We start from the raw sequence: 19,897 nt of genomic DNA, 5'->3' as shown, positions 1-19,897 counted from the left end.
CACTTTACCATGATATAAAGATGGCACGCCACACACTCTGCCAGGATGATGTCAAGATGGCAAACCCCACACACTTTACCATGATATCAAGATGGCACGCCACACACTCTGCCAGGATGATGTCAAGATGGCACGCCACTCATCCTTGCCATCACGATGGTCTCCACACATCTTTCATGATATCAAAATGGTATTGCACACACTCAACCAGGACGATATTAACATGGCGCGCCACACACTCTACCAGGATGATATCAAGATGGCACGCAACACACTCTTCCATGATATCACGATGGCACACCACACACTCTACCGTGGTATTAATATGGCATGCCACACACTCTACCATGATATCAAGATGACACGCCACACACACTACCATGATGATATCAAGATGATATTTAATCCTCTCAACCAGGATGATAGCAAGATGGCACGCCACACACTCTACCGTGGTATTAATATGGCACGCCACACACTTTACCAGGATGATATCAAGATGGCACTCAACACACTCTACCAGGATGATATCAAGATGATATTTAATCCTCTCAACCAGGGTGATAGCAAGATGGCACGCCACACACTCTACCGTGGTATTAATATGGCACGCCACACACTCTACCAGGATGATATCAGGATGGCACACAACACGCTCTACCATGATATCACGACTTTGCACGCCACACACTTTACCAGGATGATATCAAGATGGCACACAACACACTCTACCAGCATGATTTCACGATTCGGCACTCCACACACTCTACCGTGGTATTAATATGGCACGCCACACACTCTACCAGGATGATATCAAGATGGCACGCAACACACTCAACCATGATATCACGATGTGGCACGCCACACACTCTACCGTGGTATTAATATGGCACGCCACACGTGGTATTAACATGATACGTCAAACACTCACACATGATGAAATCAGAAGGGCACGTCACACACACTGCATGATGTCACGATGTCTCAAAGTAATAATATGATGACATTTATCACCTATATATATTATGTATTGAATTATTTTTATCATCCAAAACTGGCTCCCACCGGAGATATCGCTTGGGTGAGATCGAGCGATATATCTACAGTGTAGATATCTCTGCAATGAAACTGCATCACAATGCTTTGCAGACCATTGTGATGTCATTGTTACCATGACGTCACAATCAAATGGCATCACTAATGGCCCGGCTACTGAAACTGTTAGAAGTACGTTTTACGCTTAAGACACTGCTTATTACTGTTTAAAAACTGAAAAAGTTGGAAGAATGACGTTGGATGATAAATAAAATCTCAACCTCGTGTCTTTTGATATCAAATATATCAACACTCGTTGATAAGAGTGGAAAAAGACCGAGGATTGCCTCTTTGATCATCTCGTGTTGATATATTTGATATCAAAAGACACTCGGGTGACATCTCTATACGTCTCCCACTAAACGTTATTTATATCGTTTACAACTGAAATACGTATTAAACCCACCTCACTCACTCACTTCAAGACTGGACCTGTTAGCCACTCTACCATTGTAATAAGAAATTATTTTACCCCTTATTCCACCAGTGTTATGTACAGATTTAGTAGATATGCCTCAAAGCGACACCCGGGTGGTATTCCTATTGTAAAGACAAGGTTAGAATGAAAATCTTCAATAAAGGTCACATAAAGATGGCATTTGTCAGCCACTGCACCTTACATGTACGGTGGGCGAGGAAACATGTTTCTCAGCGTCCATTGTATCCGAGTTTTACTCCAGTTTTTACTGGAGTATCAATGACCCGTTACTCACCCTCCCCGTACATCACGGCACACCAAGCCGAAGGGGGTATCGCATGACAAATGGAAGACAGTTCAACCGTCAATCCATAGCAGGCAGTGCACCATTGTGATGGGAACGGGACCTGGGACCTGGGACAACCTTAGCACTACAACAGTCGTAAGTCTATGTTAAAGCATGAGAGTTACGAGCACCTTAGCGCTAAGATCGCTTTGTACAACGGCACCCAGGACTTGTATGTATCCAGGGATTCTAGCGATCAGGCACATCGAAGCCATTCTGCCTATGTGATGTAACCCAAGTCTGTTGGCGATTGAGTCATCGTAACGCAGACCAGGACGGTAGGCATGTTATGGAGCTATATACAGGGCACTTAAGAGGCCATGACCCTGGGGGAAATATAGGAAAAGCTATAAACTATTCATAGCCGTGGTTCATCATTGTCATGACATTGTCCCACGGTTCTCCTCAAGTTTTTATTCCGTGCTATCACTTACTTGCATGTTACAGAACTGAGAACACGTGTTTCCGGGAGCTTTGCGTCGCTGTGGAACCTACACCCCATCCTTTGTCGAGGAAATGACATTTGGGTGAGAAAGCGGAATCTATATTCTCCGTCGATATATATCTCGCCTTTCCTCCACAATCGATCACACGTCAAGATAACCGAGATTTACACTTTAAGGAAACGGAGCCAGGCATTGGGATTACCACGATGCATAACAGAAAACAAGTAGATTACATTAAACACCACAGAAAGCCAAACACCTGATATTGAAACAAGGATCTACACCAGACTGATTCGTGGGCCCACTTATAGTGCCCGCTGCCAGACTAGTCTCGCGGCTATCAAAGAGACCAGGCACTTGTTCCCAGATCGATACACAATAAGTAGTAGCTGAAACACTTGTTGAACTGCACCCAGTGTAGGTTTGAACTCTACGCTATTATAGTCGACGCAGGACAACGTTAAACCACATCGCGTGAGAGATTGTGTTTCTTCGCACGGCTAAACCGTTGCAGATGAGGGAGGGAGACCCGTTCTATATCAGTGCATAGTATTTGAATTACAGAGTTATTACGACACACAGAATGCATACGGACATGTACATAGATTCGTGTACGTACCTAAATGGCATATTGTCTTATCAGGTGTTATATCAGTACAATCACAACTTATCGTTACACGTGCTTATAACGCCAATACACACTGACATATTTCTCTGTATGTATGTGCAACATGATGTGATCACCAGTTTCACTCATCACCTTTCTCAATGTATTAAAATCAGTCACTGCTATCCACCTACACTTAAAACAGTAAGGCATTAAGCTAGAGAACTAAAGCGAGTGTTATTAGCTGCATATAAGAGTACTTCATGCTGCTCTCAAACATCAATTTGATTCAACTTTAAGCATATTTGAAGCATGTTGTATGATCTGATATATCTTGAGTGGTTTCAGTCAGCGGATTTACATAATTATCAATGACTGCCCCTGGGTAACTGCAATAATGTAATCAATCCATGATGTGTGAAATGAGAGGTAAAACTCCGCAGTCATTGTTCATGGAAGAGACTTGTAAATCCCTTAACCCGTAACTAAACACGTTAACAGCAAAAAACGCTTCCTCTCTCGTCACACAACAAATAGCCCTTGTGTCTTTATGAAACGCCACAAAGACTTAGAAACACAAGACACCTTTATATCAATGCTACTATGTGTAGTATACGCATGCAATGACGTACCTTTTGTGGGAATCTCGTTGCTTTTGTACTCCACGGAAACGTGTGATAACCATTGTCCATGCAAGGTAGATTTAAGACCATCAGTCGGTTATCGTCAGTCAGTGAGGCTCTCACACTCAGGGTCCAATCAAGCGAAGGGATAGCGTCATTGACTTCTACACTCAAATCTTCAACTGGCCAGTCCCATTTTGGAGGTCGACATTCCCAGCTGACATGTCGAGTTGGCTGTTAGTGGACGTGCATCAGCCAGCTGGTCTTGACCGTCTTGACAACATAGACCCTGCAAGAAGATTTCCAGGGCACTTTAGGGGACGATTAACGGTATATCCAAGACAGCTTCCGAATTCCACCATCGATCTAGTCGGGATCGGCTCTTGCATGGTGTAGACGCCTGTATGTTTGTTGGTAGGGAGGTAGGTGCCCTAGCTCGATTTAATTTACAAATAAATACACACACAGCATTTATATATCGTCCTCAAACTTGTCGATTTTAGTAAAAAAAATTATAATATGTAAGATGATTGCGTATTTGGTGTAATTTTCAAATTTCACCATTTCACCCAATGCGAGATGTATATAACGTGTGATTGCTGATTGTGATGTTGTGTCACATGCATTGAGACATATCATTGCATAGAGCTCTACCGCATTGGTAAACCCTGTGTTCGTATCCCAGCACTGCTGTCGCGATCATCTCCAAATGGTAGGGCAGTAGAGAGGCCGGGGGTTCTATGAATGTCTGTCAAGAGGGCTAAAGTACAGGCGCTACCGGAGTATTTGTGAATTTGTCACATTCAGTGATAAGCTCTTGGACCGGATGAAAAGTCAGAAATGTTGACAAACTTGCACATGTAATAAACTTGGTGATATTTGTAGAAAACCCAGCCAGTTTGTTCGGCTATTAATTGATCTTTAAAACTACAAGTTAAACGACTAATGTGGTTCAAAGCGTAGTTTTTCCGTTACATGTTATAAATGTTTCAAAATGAGGTTTGCTGTGACAAGACAGATGGGTTATAGTCAGCATCTCAAATATTGTGAGGAAGTTGGATTTCCGGACGTCATATGTATCGCCGTATGCTAAGTCGTCAGTAATTCGTGTCGTACACGTGTGGACATGAGGGTGTTGTAGACGTGTTATTCAATAATGTCGTTGCTGTGGCTGTTGCTTTGTTTTGATGTTGTTGTTAATTATTCATGCATACCCGCAGAACTAAGGAGGAGTGCATCTGTCAGTGCATAAGACGGTCAGTCTTTAGGTGTAATTATGCCGCTAAACCGCTCTCAGGTTCTTATTTGCTAGTGTTTATTTTTTTACTGCAGGAGCCTTTCTATTAGTTTTTAATTGATTTCAAGGTTATGTGCTCTTACGAAAACCCCAACTGCAGCGCCATACTCTACACATCTACCTTCCTACCACCGTCTCCCCCACTCTCTACACCCCCTACCTTCCTACCACCATCTCCCCCACTCTCTACACCCCTACCTTCCTACCACTATCTCACCCACTCTCTACACCCCTACCTTCCTACCACCGTCTCCCCCACTCTCTACACCCCCTACCTTCCTACCACCGTCTCCCCCACTCTCTACACCCCCTACCTTCCTACCACCATCTCCCCCACTCTCTACACCCCTACCTTCACACCACCATCTCACCCACTCTCTACACCCCTACCTTCCCACTACTATCTCACCCACTGTCTACACCCCTACCTTCCTACCACCGTCTCCCCCACTCTCTACACCCCTACCTTCCTACCACCATCTCACCCACTCACTACACCCCTACCTTCACACCACTATCTCACCCACTGTCTACACCCCTACCTTCCTACCACCGTCTCCCCCACTCTCTACACCCCTACCTTCCTACCACCGTATCCCCCACTCACTACACCCCTACCTTCAAACCACCGTCTCAACCACTCTCTACACCCCTACCTTCCTAACACCATCTCACCCACTCACTACACCCCTACCTTCACACCACCATCTCACCAACACTCTACACCCCTACCTTCACACCACTATCTCACCCACTCTCTACACCCCTACCTTCACACCACTATCTCACCCACTATCTACACCCCTACCTTCCTACCACCATCTCCCCCACTCTCTACACCCCTACCTTCCTACCACCGTCTCCCCCACTCTCTACACCCCTACCTTCACACCACCATCTCCCCCACTCTCTACACCCCTACCTTCCTACCACCATCTCACCAACACTCTACACCCCTACCTTCACACCACTATCTCACCCACTCTCTACACCCCTACCTTCACACCACTATCTCACCCACTATCTACACCCCTACCTTCCTACCACCATCTCCCCCACTCTCTACACCCCTACCTTCACACCACTATCTCACCCACTCTCTACACCCCTACCTTCACACCACTATCTCACCCACTATCTACACCCCTACCTTCCTACCACCATCTCACCCACTGTCTACACCCCTACCTTCCTACCACCGTATCCCCCACTCTCTACACCCCTACCTTCCTAACACCATCTCACCCACTCTCTACACCCCTACCTTCACACCACTATCTCACCCACTCTCTACACCCCTACCTTCACACCACTATCTCACCCACTATCTACACCCCTACCTTCCTACCACCATCTCCCCCACTCTCTACACCCCTACCTTCCTACCACCGTCTCCCCCACTCTCTACACCCCTACCTTCACACCACTATCTCACCCACTCTCTACACCCCTACCTTCCCACCACTATCTCACCCACTCTCTACACCCCTACCTTCACACCACTATCTCACCCACTCTCTACACCCATACCTTCCCACCACTATCTCACCCACTCTCTACACCCCTACCTTCCCACCACTATCTCACCCACTCTCTACACCCCTACCTTCCCACCACTATCTCACCCACTCTCTACACCCCTACCTTCACACCACCATCTCACCCACTGTCTACACCCCTACCTTCCTACCACCATCTCACCCACTCTCTACACCCCTACCTTCACACCACTATCTCACCCACTCTCTACACCCCTACCTTCCTACCACCATCTCCCCCACTCTCTACACCCCTACCTTCACACCACTATCTCACCCACTGTCTACACCCCTACCTTCCCACCACTATCTCACCCACTGTCTACACCCCTACCTTCACACCACCATCTCACCCACTCTCTACACCCCTACCTTCACACCACCATCTCACCCACTGTCTACACCCCTACCTTCACACCACTATCTCTCCCACTCTCTACACCTCTACCTTCCTGCCACCATCTAACCCAAACTCTATACCACTTCCTTCCCACCACCATCTCACCCAAACTCTACACCCCTACCTCCCCTCCACAATTTCACCCCCTTTCTACATCCATACCTTCCAATCACCCATCTCACCAACACTCTACACCCCTACCTTCCTACCACCATCTCACCCAAACTCTACACCCCTACCTCCCCTCCACAATCTCACCCCCTTTCTACATCCATACCTTCCAATCACCCATCTCACCAACACTCTACACCCCTACCTTCCTACCACCATCTCACCCACACTCTACACCCCTACCTTCCTACCACCATCTCACCCACACTCTACACCCCTACCTTCCTACCACCATCTCACCAACTCTCTACACCCCTACCTTCCTACCACCATCTCACCCACACTCTACACCCCTACCTTCCTACCACCATCTCACCCACACTCTACACCCCTACCTTCCTACCACCGTATCCCCCACTCTCTACACCCCTACCTTCCCACCACCATCTCACCCACACTCTACACCCCTACCTTCCTACCACCATCTCACCAACACTCTACACCCCTACCTTCCCACCACCATCTCACCAACACTCTACACCCCTACCTTCCTACCACCATCTCACCCACACTCTACACCCCTACCTTCCTACCACCATCTCACCAACTCTCTACACCCCTACCTTCCTACCACCATCTCACCCACACTCTACACCCCTACCTTCCTACCACCATCTCACCCACACTCTACACCCCTACCTTCCTACCACCGTATCCCCCACTCTCTACACCCCTACCTTCCCACCACCATCTCACCCACACTCTACACCCCTACCTTCCTACCACCATCTCACCAACACTCTACACCCCTACCTTCCCACCACCATCTCACCAACACTCAACACCCCTACCTTCCTACCACCATCTCACCCACTCTCTACACCCCTACCTTCCCACCACCATCTCACCCACACTCTACACCCCTACAACAATCTAAACCTGCCTCAACCCCTCAAGCTGTCACACTAATCCCTTCCACACGAGCACACACATTTACGTGTTTCCACTACCCACTTTCTAGACCTGCAACATTATCCTTCCGCTTACCCTGCATCGTGCCAGTCCAAACCTTCCTCACCCACCAACCCAACCCACCCCCACCCCTCACCCCACCCCACACCCCCACACCCAACGCCCCACCCTTTTCTCACCCATACAAGCCACTCTCCCCACCCTACATCTGTCCCCTCTTTCCTATTTACCATATTACCCTAGCCCTAAGAACCCCACCTCACCTCACCACCACAACCCACTCCCACACACACTAGCGACTACCCTCACTCCCACTCCTACCCCAGCCGCTTAAACCTGCACCTGTACCCATCAGGTTGCCCTGACAAGGGACTGACTTTATGAGTGAGTGAGGAAAGCCCAAAGTCATGCATGTCTCAGATGTTTACCACTTCGGTGAAACCCACAATCACTGGTATGGTGCTGACAAACCTTGAAACAGAATCGGGACGAACCGGGATTCGAGCCCACAATCATAGGTTTCTGGCGTGCCCAAAGGGTGCAACTCTGCACAGCGAATTGTTGCGTCTTAGACGACTGGATCTTCCGTTCCCTCCTAGCAAGGGAAGGGTGGAGAGATGCCATTTGGATGCGGAATCATGTTAATCTATATCACACATTAATCATGCTGTCATACTGAATATCTTGCTAAACGTTTGGAATCATATTCAATATATGATTTAAGATTCTGAACCTGCATTGATTACTACCCCAGAATATACAGTTGGATGTATTCCCCATTATATCAAACGCCAAGCAATTAAAATACGTCAATATATTTCTATACGCTTTTGGCCCTGACCTTTTGGGTTAACGAGTAATCTTCAGGGTAAACACTTCTGGAGAAAGCTTTGTGGGTAATGTCTTGTTGTTAAAAGCAGGAGGGTAAAGTCTAGTGAGTAAAGTCTAGAGGATAAAGTCTTCTGAGTAATGTCCTGTGGGTAAAGTCTAGTGGGTAAAGTCCTGTGGGTAAAGTCTAGTGGGTAATGTCCTGTGGGTAAAGTCTAGTGGGTAATGTCCTGTGGGTAAAGTCTAGTGGGTAATGTCCTGTGGGTAAAGTCTAGTGGGTAATGTCCTGTGGGTAAAGTCTAGTGGGTAATGTCCTGTGGGTTAAGTCTAGTGGGTAATGTCCTGTGGGTAAAGTCTAGTGGGTAATGTCCTGTGGGTAAAGTCTAATGGGTAATGTCCTGTGGGTAAAGTCTAGTGGGTAAAGTCTAATGGGTAATGTCCTGCGAGTAAAGTCTAGTGGGTAATGTCTTGTGGGTTAAGTCTAGTGGGTAATGTCCTGTGGGTAAAGTCTAGTGGGTAAAGTCTAATGGGTAATGTCCTGTGGGTAATGTCCTGTGGGTAAAGTCTAGTGGGTAAAGTCTAATGGGTAATGTCCTGTGGGTAAAGTCTAATGGGTAAAGTCCTGTGGGTAAAGTCTAGTGTGGAATGTCTTGTGGGTAAAGTCTAGTGGGTAAAGTCTAATTGGTAATGTCCTGTGGGTAAAGTCTAATGGGTAATGTCCTGTGGGTAAAGTCTAGTGGGTAAAGTCTAGTGGGTAATGTCCTGTGGGTAAAGTCTAGTGGGTAATGTCCTGTGGGTAAAGTCTAGTGGGTAATGTCCTGTGGGTAAAGTCTAGTGGGTAAAGTCGTGTGGGTAAAGTCTAGTGGGTAATGTCCTGTGGGTAAAGTCTAGTGGGTAAAGTCTAATGGGTAATGTCCTGTGGGTAATGTCCTGTGGGTAAAGTCTAGTGGGTAAAGTCTAATGGGTAATGTCCTGTGGGTAAAGTCTAATGGGTAAAGTCCTGTGGGTAAAGTCTAGTGTGTAATGTCTTGTGGGTAAAGTCTAGTGGGTAAAGTCTAATTGGTAATGTCCTGTGGGTAAAGTCTAATGGGTAATGTCCTGTGGGTAAAGTCTAGTGAGTAATGTCCTGTGGGTAAAGTCTAGTGGGTAATGTCCTGTGGGTAAAGTCTAATGGGTAATGTCCTGTGGGTAAAGTCTAGTGGGTAATGTCCTGTGGGTAAAGTCTAGTGGGTAAAGTCCTGTGGGTAAAGTCTAGTGGGTAATGTCCTGTGGGTAAAGTCTAGTGGGTAATGTCCTGTGGGTAAAGTCTAGTGGGTTATGTCCTGTGGGTTAAGTCTAGTGGGTAATGTCCTGTGGGTAAAGTCTAGTGGGTAAAGTATTCTGGGTAAGGTCTTGTAAGTTAAGTATTATAGGTAAAGTCTAGTGGATAAAGCATGCTGGGTAAAGTCTTGTGAATAAAGTCTTATGGGTAAAGTATTCTGGTTAAAGTCTTGTGAGTAAAGTCTAGTGGATAAAGTATTCTGGGTAAAGTCATGTAGGTAAAGTATAGTGGGTAAAGTATTCTGGTTAAAGTCTTGCGAGTAAAGTCTGAGGGGTAAAGTATAGGGGTTAAAGTATTCTGGTTAAAGTCTTGCGAGTAAAGTCTGAGGGGTAAAGTATAGGGGTTAAAGTATTCTGGTTAAAGTCTTGCGAGTAAAGTCTGAGGGGTAAAGTCTAGTGGTTAAAGTCTTGTGAGTAAAGTCTTATGGGTAGAGTCTTGTGAGTAAAGTCTTATGGGTAAAGTCTTGTGAGTAAAGTATTCTGGTTAAAGTCTTGAGAGTAAAGTCTGAGGGGTAAAGTCTAGTAGTTAAAGTATTCTGGTTAAAGTCTTGCGAGTAAAGTCTGAGGGGTAAAGTCTAGTGGTTAAAGTCTTGTGAGTAAAGTCTTATGGGTAGAGTCTTGTGAGTAAAGTCTTATGGGGAAAGTCTTGTGAGTAAAGTCGTGTGGGTAAATGCTTGTGATTAAAATCTTAAGAGTAAAGTCTAGTGGGTAAAGTCTTGTAAGTAAAGTCTGAGGGGTAAAGTCTAGTGGGTAAAGTATTCACACATCACGCCAGGAACCCGCTTTCGATTGGTACTGTAATACTATGGAAAGTCCGTTCTTGGTGTGTCGCCGTATTTGTTGTTGGAATATACTAGTAACTATAAGCGCCGTAAATACATTAAGGGAGCGACCCTTTTCACAATATACAATTTTGCAACAACCTTTCAACACAAAAGAATAAATTCTCCGCGTGACATGTTGGATGTCCTGTGAAAATGCTTTTATGAAAAGAGGTAATGTTCTTCAGCTCTCCTTCGCGGAATAAAAATTGCAATGACCGAAAAATGACAAATGCCTAAAAGTATCTTTCAAGTATCGCAGATAGGTGAGTCAGTCACAAATATACTTGGTAAGGCAACAATACAATTGATTATTTTTTGTAGAAAGCTGTGATAAAAACTGGATAAAATGTATACAAGAGATGAAATAACAATTATCCTGATTTAATCACTTATCAACCTCGGCAAGGAAGTAGCCAAAATGGATCACGTTTCCTTTATCTGTATTTGACTGGGACTTTTCGTACGTTCCTTCGATCACTGACATGTATCATCCCTCCATACCTTAGTTGGAAACACGTACATAGAACAATTATCACGTCCATAAAGGAACGACAAGAAACCGACGCCTGTTGTCCATCGACTGGATGCCTAACGGGAAGGTAACAGCCGAATGTATTCAGGTCTGCATGTGTTAAGATAAACTACTGGTCAAAAGAAAGTATAAATTTGAAAATTGGATTTGACAAAACGTTATCAAAATGTTATTCCGCTAAAAACAATCACCGAAACCCTGCAAACATAAAGCCCAAAACACAACTGTCATACCTGTGTTAAGAGCATCACCATGGAAGTCTAGTAAACGTTTCTTGTTTCATTTATTTTGGCAGGCATCAAACATTGGTGAATACTTTCTTTTGCCCGGCAGTGTATGTCTAACGGTAATAAAGACAGGTACTGGGGGTGATAACGCATGTTGACAGCTTCTATATAGGATAGCATGTGTTATGATTGACAGTGCAGACGGTTTGATATTAATTGAATGCTTGACGAAAATATCAAGACAGTAATAAATGGTTTATATTTGCTATAAGGCACAGTATGTGTCATGCTTAAAAAGATCACTATGGTTTGATATCGAATGATTGACGAAAATACGGAGCTATAAGGGATAGTACATGTTATGATTGACGAGGGCTGAGGTGAGCATATCGAATACTTGACGAAAATACAGGGGTAAAATAATAAATGTTTGACAAGTTTTACAGAGGGGTGTATGAAAAATAATAATTAATATCAGCGTATAGTAGATGCTCATCAATATGCATTCGCTGTGCAGAGTTGCGTCCCTTGGGCACGCCAGAAACCTATGGTTGTGGGTTCGAATCCCGGTTCGCCCCGATTATGTTTCTAGGTTTGTCAGCACCATACCCGTGCTCGTGGGTTTAACCGAAGTGGTAAACGTCTGAGACGGGGGCTTTCCTCCAACATTAAGCTGACACGCCGTGATATGACTGGTATACTGTTAAAAGCGGCGTTGAACACAACCCACTCACTCACTCATCAATATACAGCTAGCTACTATGATAGTATAATGCAGGGAATAAAACCGTATTTCAATAATATTTCTGTTATTACTGCTATCGCCTTCGTGGACAATCATCTCACTGCCGTACCGCTTATATCCAGGTTATCAGATAACCATTCTGCGCATGCTCCGCGCCCACTTGGTGCCTGTTTCAATCTAAATCCACTTAATAACTCTTATGTTCACATGGCGTACACGACCGATTACTAAATCAGAACCCCGACATTACAATGAATAGGTAAACACTGTACTTTGATTTAAACTGAATAGGAAACGTTTACAGGCTATTTAGCTAGTGTTGTTGTAATAAATACGGTTCAGATAGTCAACGATAGAAAAATATTGAACCTTTTATCGACCGTATGGTTTATGGTGACCACGGTTAATTGGGTGAGAGCTGTCTGCTTTTTGGTCCTGTCCACGATGTCTTTAAGAGCAGATACCCTCAGTCGATACCAAGGGAGCAGTTCTGTAAATTGACACGCCCATAAATTGTGTTCGCAAGAAACCTGTGACAGATGAATTTAATGGAGAGTATTTGAAACTAAATTATGTAACCTGGTGCCTTTGCTTAGCCGATGAGGAGATATTTATTGCTGGATGTGTGTTAAAGCATCGCTAAACGATGTACAATAAATCTCACGTTGGGTAACGTTTGATGCATCCTGTAATATAGGGATAACGTCAGTTTATGTGACACAATGAAATTGATACACTTACATACAGGGTACTAATTAATATAAATTAATAATGAAATTATGTAACATTATGAAACAAACAAAAAGCATGCAATATTTTATGCAAACGTTTCCTGGGCAGTAATGTATATAACTTTAGTACATGAAGACATCACTCTTCAAATCTGAACGAATCTTTTCTCTACAGGGGTGAGTGAGTTTGGGTTAACGTTTCTTTGAACAGTATTCCAATAATATCACGGTGTGTCAGTTTAGTGTGGGAAGAAATCCCAAAGTAATTCAAGTCCCTGACGTCAAGCATTTGGTGAAACCCTAGCATGGTGCTGACAAACGAAGAATGAAAATCAGTCCGAATCTGGGATTCGAACCCGGAAATTCGGATTCAACGATAAAAGGGACATAACTCTATACAGCCAATGGAAACACCTTAGATGACAGAACCAGCCATGTCCTTAACCAAAGTGATACTTTGGATATATCAGTTTTTGACATAAAGCTACCACTCTCACAATCCAAACACACATAACCTTAATCTTAATGGTACGATGATTATAACTGTATTCCAGAAGAAGCTATTGCTCATTAAAGGTAATAAAAACACTAGTGACGTAAGGGTAGTTTCACCCGTATTAAAAAAACAGATTCACGAGGACCGGGCAAGTGTTGAGGGTATAAACACGAGTGTCAATATTGTAACACTGGCCATGTTTACTGCCTACGCCTGCAAATTAAACGACAATAAAACACCTACCCTCTGTCGGAAATTCACCCCAACACACGGAGCACCCGGTAGTCCCGCGTACACAGTGGCCATTTAGCTTGGCAATACACGACTTAATTTAACTAAATTATTATACACCGGTGCATTTGGCAGATCACAATCTAGGCCTTCAAAGACTATACACTCCGCCCCTTTGAGCATGGGCGAATCAAGCGGTCCTCGGGATTCTACACGCCGTTGACTTCGTGCCTTGTATATGCATTGCGGAATCCATGCAGTTGTTTTTGCGGTGTACCCGCTTAACTTGGTCCTTCACTCTTCATCTGCAGGCTGTACTCTGACTTACGGGATGTCATGTTTGACTTTAAGTCTACATGCGCATCCTAGTTTATATAGCTGCTCTTTCTACAGACTGAATCCTATGTAGGTTGTCAGTGTGTTTGGGATTGCGGTAAGCTCACTAGATGTCAGGGAGTCAGGACAAGAGATGGGAAACTCTCAATGACTGGGAAGACATTCTGAAGTTATAGCAGTAGCAGTATTAAAAGTAGTAGCAGTAGTAGTGATAATAGTAGTAGTTGTGGTAGCAGCAGTAGTAGTAATAGTAGTAGTAGTAGTAGTAGTAGTAACAGAAGTAGTAGTTAGGTAGTAGTGGTAGTAGTCGTTGTAGTAGTAGGGTATGTAGAGTGGTAACATAAGTAGCATATACGGAAGAGGAGTGGTGGTAGTAGTAACAGTAACAGTAGCAGTAGTACTGGTGGTAGTAGTGGATGTAACAGCTGAAGTAGCAGTAGCTGCAGTAGTAGTAGTAGTAGTAGTAGTAGCAGCAGCAGTAGCAGCAAAATAGTAGTAGTAGAAGCAGTGGCAACAGCAACAGTAGTAGTAGCAGTAGTAGTAGCAGCAGCAGTAGTAGTAGTAGCACCAGCAGCAGTAGTAATAATAGTAGTAGCAGTAGCAGCAACAGTAGTAGTAGTAGTAGTAGTAGTAGTAGTAGTAGTAGTAGTAGCAGAAGTAGTAGTAGTAGTAGTAGTAGTAGTAGTAGTAGTAGTAGCAGTTCGTCTTGTAAGATTAATGTGCAGTGGATGATGGTTATTGTGTCAGAAGAAGTATTGATGATGGCTCATCACTAGCGACTGGTAGTCCGATGTGGTCGGGGTAACTATAGTCATACAACAATGGTGGGGTTCAATGTAGTCGAAGCACACCTAATTATCTATGCTACAGTTAAGTTGAAGTTGCACCATCGGGAAGTTTTTCTTGTCACGCACTGCATATCCATGACAACGGGTAAACAATATGCGAGGAAGATGCCATAAGCCATGTGAAATGATGCCATCGTGATTTATGTCCAACCTGCGTCATATCTAAGCGCATATGTGTGATCTGTCGTGACTAGGGGATATGAAAAACAACACAAAGAGTCTTTATATGGCAAAAGCCTGTTAGATCCAAGCATGTAGAGTTTGGCGGTGTGTTTAATATGGGCACACAGAAGAGTAACCAATTTTAAGTGTCCGTGTGTTTTCCTATGATAAGCAACGTAACTAAATAAGATAGGCGATCTCTAACCTTCAGGCAACCACGAGAATAATAAAAGTCAAATCCCACTTATCGCGATGTTCTAGACCACAAACTTGATCTAAACACGATTCTAAGATCATCCAGGGTTCTTCATCTTGGGTTTCCGGTTGGGTCACAAGGGTGGATAATTAGTGGAATAAGCGGGTATCCACTGTCTGGATAGGTTTCATCTGCCGAAGCAATACAATAGCACACTGTGATTAGGAAAGAGCCGGATTGTTTCGTGTTGCTCAGATTATATGTGGATAAGACGAGTGCACGTCCCCAAATCTTATAATCCTTCAACTGGCAGGCCTAGGTGTTTGTCGTATCTAAATTCCAACGCGTTTATTGATTTTCAGCTATTTAAAAGTAAGACTAAATTTTTAAAAGATGAAAATACCTTTTTAACATTATATCACTCTGTATGATGCATGAATGCCGGTATGCAGTGTGACACTGTCGTAAATGCGTCGTTAGAATTTGGTGACAACGTTGTAAATGTCAACGTCAGAGAATAATCAATTCGATATCTACTCAGACTGATTGCATTGGGCGTAAAAGGCAACATAGTGGTGGATTATATGAATGGATTAAGAAAATGACATATTTATATAAGTGGGATAGGAGGGTACTAAAATCCGTTCATTTTGATTGGTTGACGTAGAAAGTACGATTTCAAACTGACGAAGGTATTTTGTATGTTTTAGTGGTTGCGGATTCAGATTCATTTGTTTATTGTGGATGTCATTACTCCAGATATCAATAAAACCAGAAGTGGGTGCCGTTGTACAAAGCGATCTTAGCGCTAGGGTGATCGTAACTCCCACTCCTTAACATAGACTTATGACAGTCGTAGTGCTAAGGTTGTTTTGTACAACGGCACCCTGGTCTATAAGCTTCTTGTCATCCTCGACGGAATAAAATACTCAAGAAACAAGTTATGGAAAATGAAAATTTGGGATTGTATTTATAGTGAAGACAAGGCACAAACTTTCATAAAAATAGGTAACGTATAGTATAACCTGTTAACATATACCAGTTAACATATAACCAGTCAATATATAACCAATTAACGTATAGTCAGTTAAAATATAACAAGTTAGTGAGTGAGTGAGTTGGGTTTAACGCCGCTTTTAACAGTATTCCAGTTATATCACGCCGTGTCAGCTTAATGTGGGAGGAAAGCCCGAAGTGATGCAGGTCTCAGACGTTTACCACTTCGGTGAAACCCACGGGCACGAGTATGGTGCTGACAAACCTAGAAACATAATCGGGGCGAACCGGGATTCGAACCCACACTCATAGGTTTCTGGTGTGCCCAAGGGACGCAACTCTGCACAGCGAATCGCGGCGCCTTAGACGACTGGGCCACCCGTGCCCCCATATAACCAGTTAACATATAACCAGTTAACACATAACCAGTTAACATACAGCAGTTAACATATAACAGTTAACGTATAACCAGTAAACAAAGAACCAGGTAAAATATAACAGTTAACATATGACAGTAAATGTATGACCAGGTAACATATAACAGTTAACATATGACAGTAACTGTATGACCAGGTAACATATAACAGTTAACATTTAACAGTCAACGTATAACTAGTTAACGTGTAACCAGTTAACGTATAACCAGTTAACATATTACCAGTTAACATAACACCAGTCGACATATAACAAGTTAACGTAGAACCAGTAACATAGAACAAGGTACCATATAACCAGTGAACATAGGTCACGATATGGCTGAAATATTGCCGATGTGACGTTAAACTTTAACTCACTCACTCAGTGAACAGAGCCTTAAGGTTGAAACCACAATTAGAAATCGATTGAATTGATTTTGAATTGATTGTAGTAAACAGTTAAACATACAGCCTGGCTACATGGGGTTACTTCCACGTTGTGTAAAACACAAAACGATAACGCTGAGTATACATTTTTGACTGATGAGAACCGCATTGGTTGGAAGGAATGTAAATGTAAGACGTCAATGCAAGAGAATAAGCAGTCTGGATTATCTGCTGAAACAGATTCCATTTGGCGTTAAGAGCAAAATGACTGTGAAAAATATATGGGATCACGGAAAATCAGTGATGACAACAGATGTTCGCGAAAAGGGTAATTCTCATTCACAAAATTTGCTTTAATCAAAGAAGTAACAGTGATTGTTCTTAACGTCTATTTGACACGGACACACAAAACGTGTGTATCGATACAGCAATATAATTTATAAATGATTGTCTGTTTGATGTTTAACGCCATACTCAGGAACATTCCAGCTATCCTGTCCGTAAATAATCGAGTCTGGACCAGACAATCTAGTGATTGACATCATGAGCATCGACCTATGCAATTGGGATACGATGACATCCATCAACCAAGTCAGTGAGTCTGACCACCCGATCGCATTAGTCGCCTCTTACGATAAGCATGGGTTGCTGAAGATATATTCTTACCCGGATCTTCACGGGTCAATTTATGAATGAGAAAATAAACTTTGCTGTATCCCGTTTAGTATGATCGATTCACAAACATAAACAGAAAGTTGATAAAACACATTATTTTGTATACTTACTTTAAAACGTTAACATTATGATGACACTTATAAATATGCACATTTATTAATTATGTACACAGACGTTTAATATCACTATTTCAGCTCAGATTATGTATTACCGCAGAGATAGATTTTCTTCGGTTGTTTTCACGAAATAACAATACGTCCAAATAACTTCAGTAACGACCAACCCTTGACCTTGCAGCGCACACTTGCCCTGACCGAACCAAACACAAGCATTGCTTGTTTCCCGTGTCATCTGACCATCTGGTATTCCCTTACCACTTACACGGGCGTGTGCGAGAGGTTTAAGCGTTTCCTCAATGGCCCTATATCCGCGAGGGTGGACAACGCAGCGCCCCTCCCTCCCCCGCACAACAAAGGTCAAGTTTAACTAAACTTGGCCGTGGAATCTCAGAAGAGCAACATCCATGAGATCGAAATACGAGTTATAGTTTCTTAGGTCAAGGTCGTTAGCAGACAGCACTATAACGTTTCGTTGTCATTGTGTATTTATAACTGTGCTCAACTGTGCTTATGATCCATGTGCTGAAAACGTTAATATGCCTGTTATATCATATTCACTAAGATATTTTATGATGTACCTCTGCTTTATGTGGAATAAATGTCCGTCTATGTATGGTTGTCTACTGCCACACACACAGTGACAGATCTTACCCTCACCATTCTACGATACATATTGTCATACACACAGTGACAGATCTTACCCTCACCATTCTACGATACATATTGCCATACACACAGTGACAGATCTTACCCTCACCATTCTACGATACATATTGCCACACACACAGTGACAGATCTTACCCTCACCATTCTACGATACATATTGTCATACACACAGTGACAGATCTTACCCTCACCATTCTACGATACATATTGCCATACACACAGTGACAGATCTTACCCTCACCATTCTACGATACATATTGCCACACACACAGTGACAGATCTTACCCTCACCATTCTACGATACATATTGTCATACACACAGTGACAGATCTTACCCTCACCATTCTACGATACATATTGCCATACACAGTGACAGATCTTACCCTCACCATTCTACGATACATATTGCCATACACACAGTGACAGATCTTACCCTCACCATTCTACGATACATATTGCCATACACAGTCGTGAAGAGGTTATTGTCACAAACATATACTACATACATCGACACGCATTATAAATCTGTGGTCAAACAGATCACAATATATTTTGTGACCCTTGCTTTCTTTGTCAGCAAAACCATATCTCATTCTTTATCATCAATATCATGTCTCTATCAACAAAATCACGCCTTTATCTTTATCAGCAATATCATGTCTCTACCTTTATCAGTTATACCATGTCTCCTTCTTCATCAGTAATACCATGCATCTTTCTTCATCAACAATACCATGTATCTTTCTTCATCAGTAATACCATGTCTCTTTCTTCATCAACAATACCATGTATCTTTCTTCATCAACAATACCATGCATCTTTCTTCATCAACAATACCATGTATCTTTCTTTGTCAGTAATAACATGTATCTTACATGAGGTTGTCTTACACATTCTCTTGAAATCGTTTCAACTATAATTCACGTGAAACGTTTTGTTGTATTTTCAATGATATTGTATTGTACTTCTGTTGTATGCCGAAAGTTCAAAGCAGTACAAACAAAGTAAACATTTCGACATGTCTCCCTGGCTGATTGCATGTCTCATTACGTGAATATAATACTACTGTCATTCCAGGATGCACAAAACTGATAACTTTATACGTATTCCTAAGTATGCTGATAGTTTGACGCGTCTTAGCGTCCCCATCATGCGTTGGCAGCAAATGATATCTCTTCACCTGGCCATGGCATTTTGCAGGTAGTTTAGACACCCAAAACCTCAGAGAGAAAACATCATACCTTAAATGAGTTTATAAAGTGTGATTATTACTGCACAATACAACTCTAAGACAGGTGTTCACTGACAT

General features: G+C 43.1%; 1 protein-coding gene across 1 annotated transcript in view; it reads right to left on the bottom strand.

The window, feature by feature from the left end:
* LOC139465880 (sonic hedgehog protein-like) overlaps window positions 1-19,897 on the bottom strand; it is a 154,303-nt gene that overhangs the window by 117,136 nt on the left and 17,270 nt on the right. Inside the window, exon 2 of the mRNA XM_071247851.1 lies at window positions 3,545-3,824. The gene's annotated coding sequence lies outside the window, so the exon portion shown is untranslated. The remainder of the gene's footprint in view (window positions 1-3,544; window positions 3,825-19,897) is intronic.

This window comes from Haliotis cracherodii, unplaced genomic scaffold (assembly GCF_022045235.1).
Source record: "Haliotis cracherodii isolate W230 unplaced genomic scaffold, xgHalCrac1.p SCAF_18, whole genome shotgun sequence".
Lineage (NCBI taxonomy): Eukaryota > Metazoa > Mollusca > Gastropoda > Lepetellida > Haliotidae > Haliotis > Haliotis cracherodii.
This window is presented reverse-complemented; position numbering and strand designations above follow the sequence as displayed.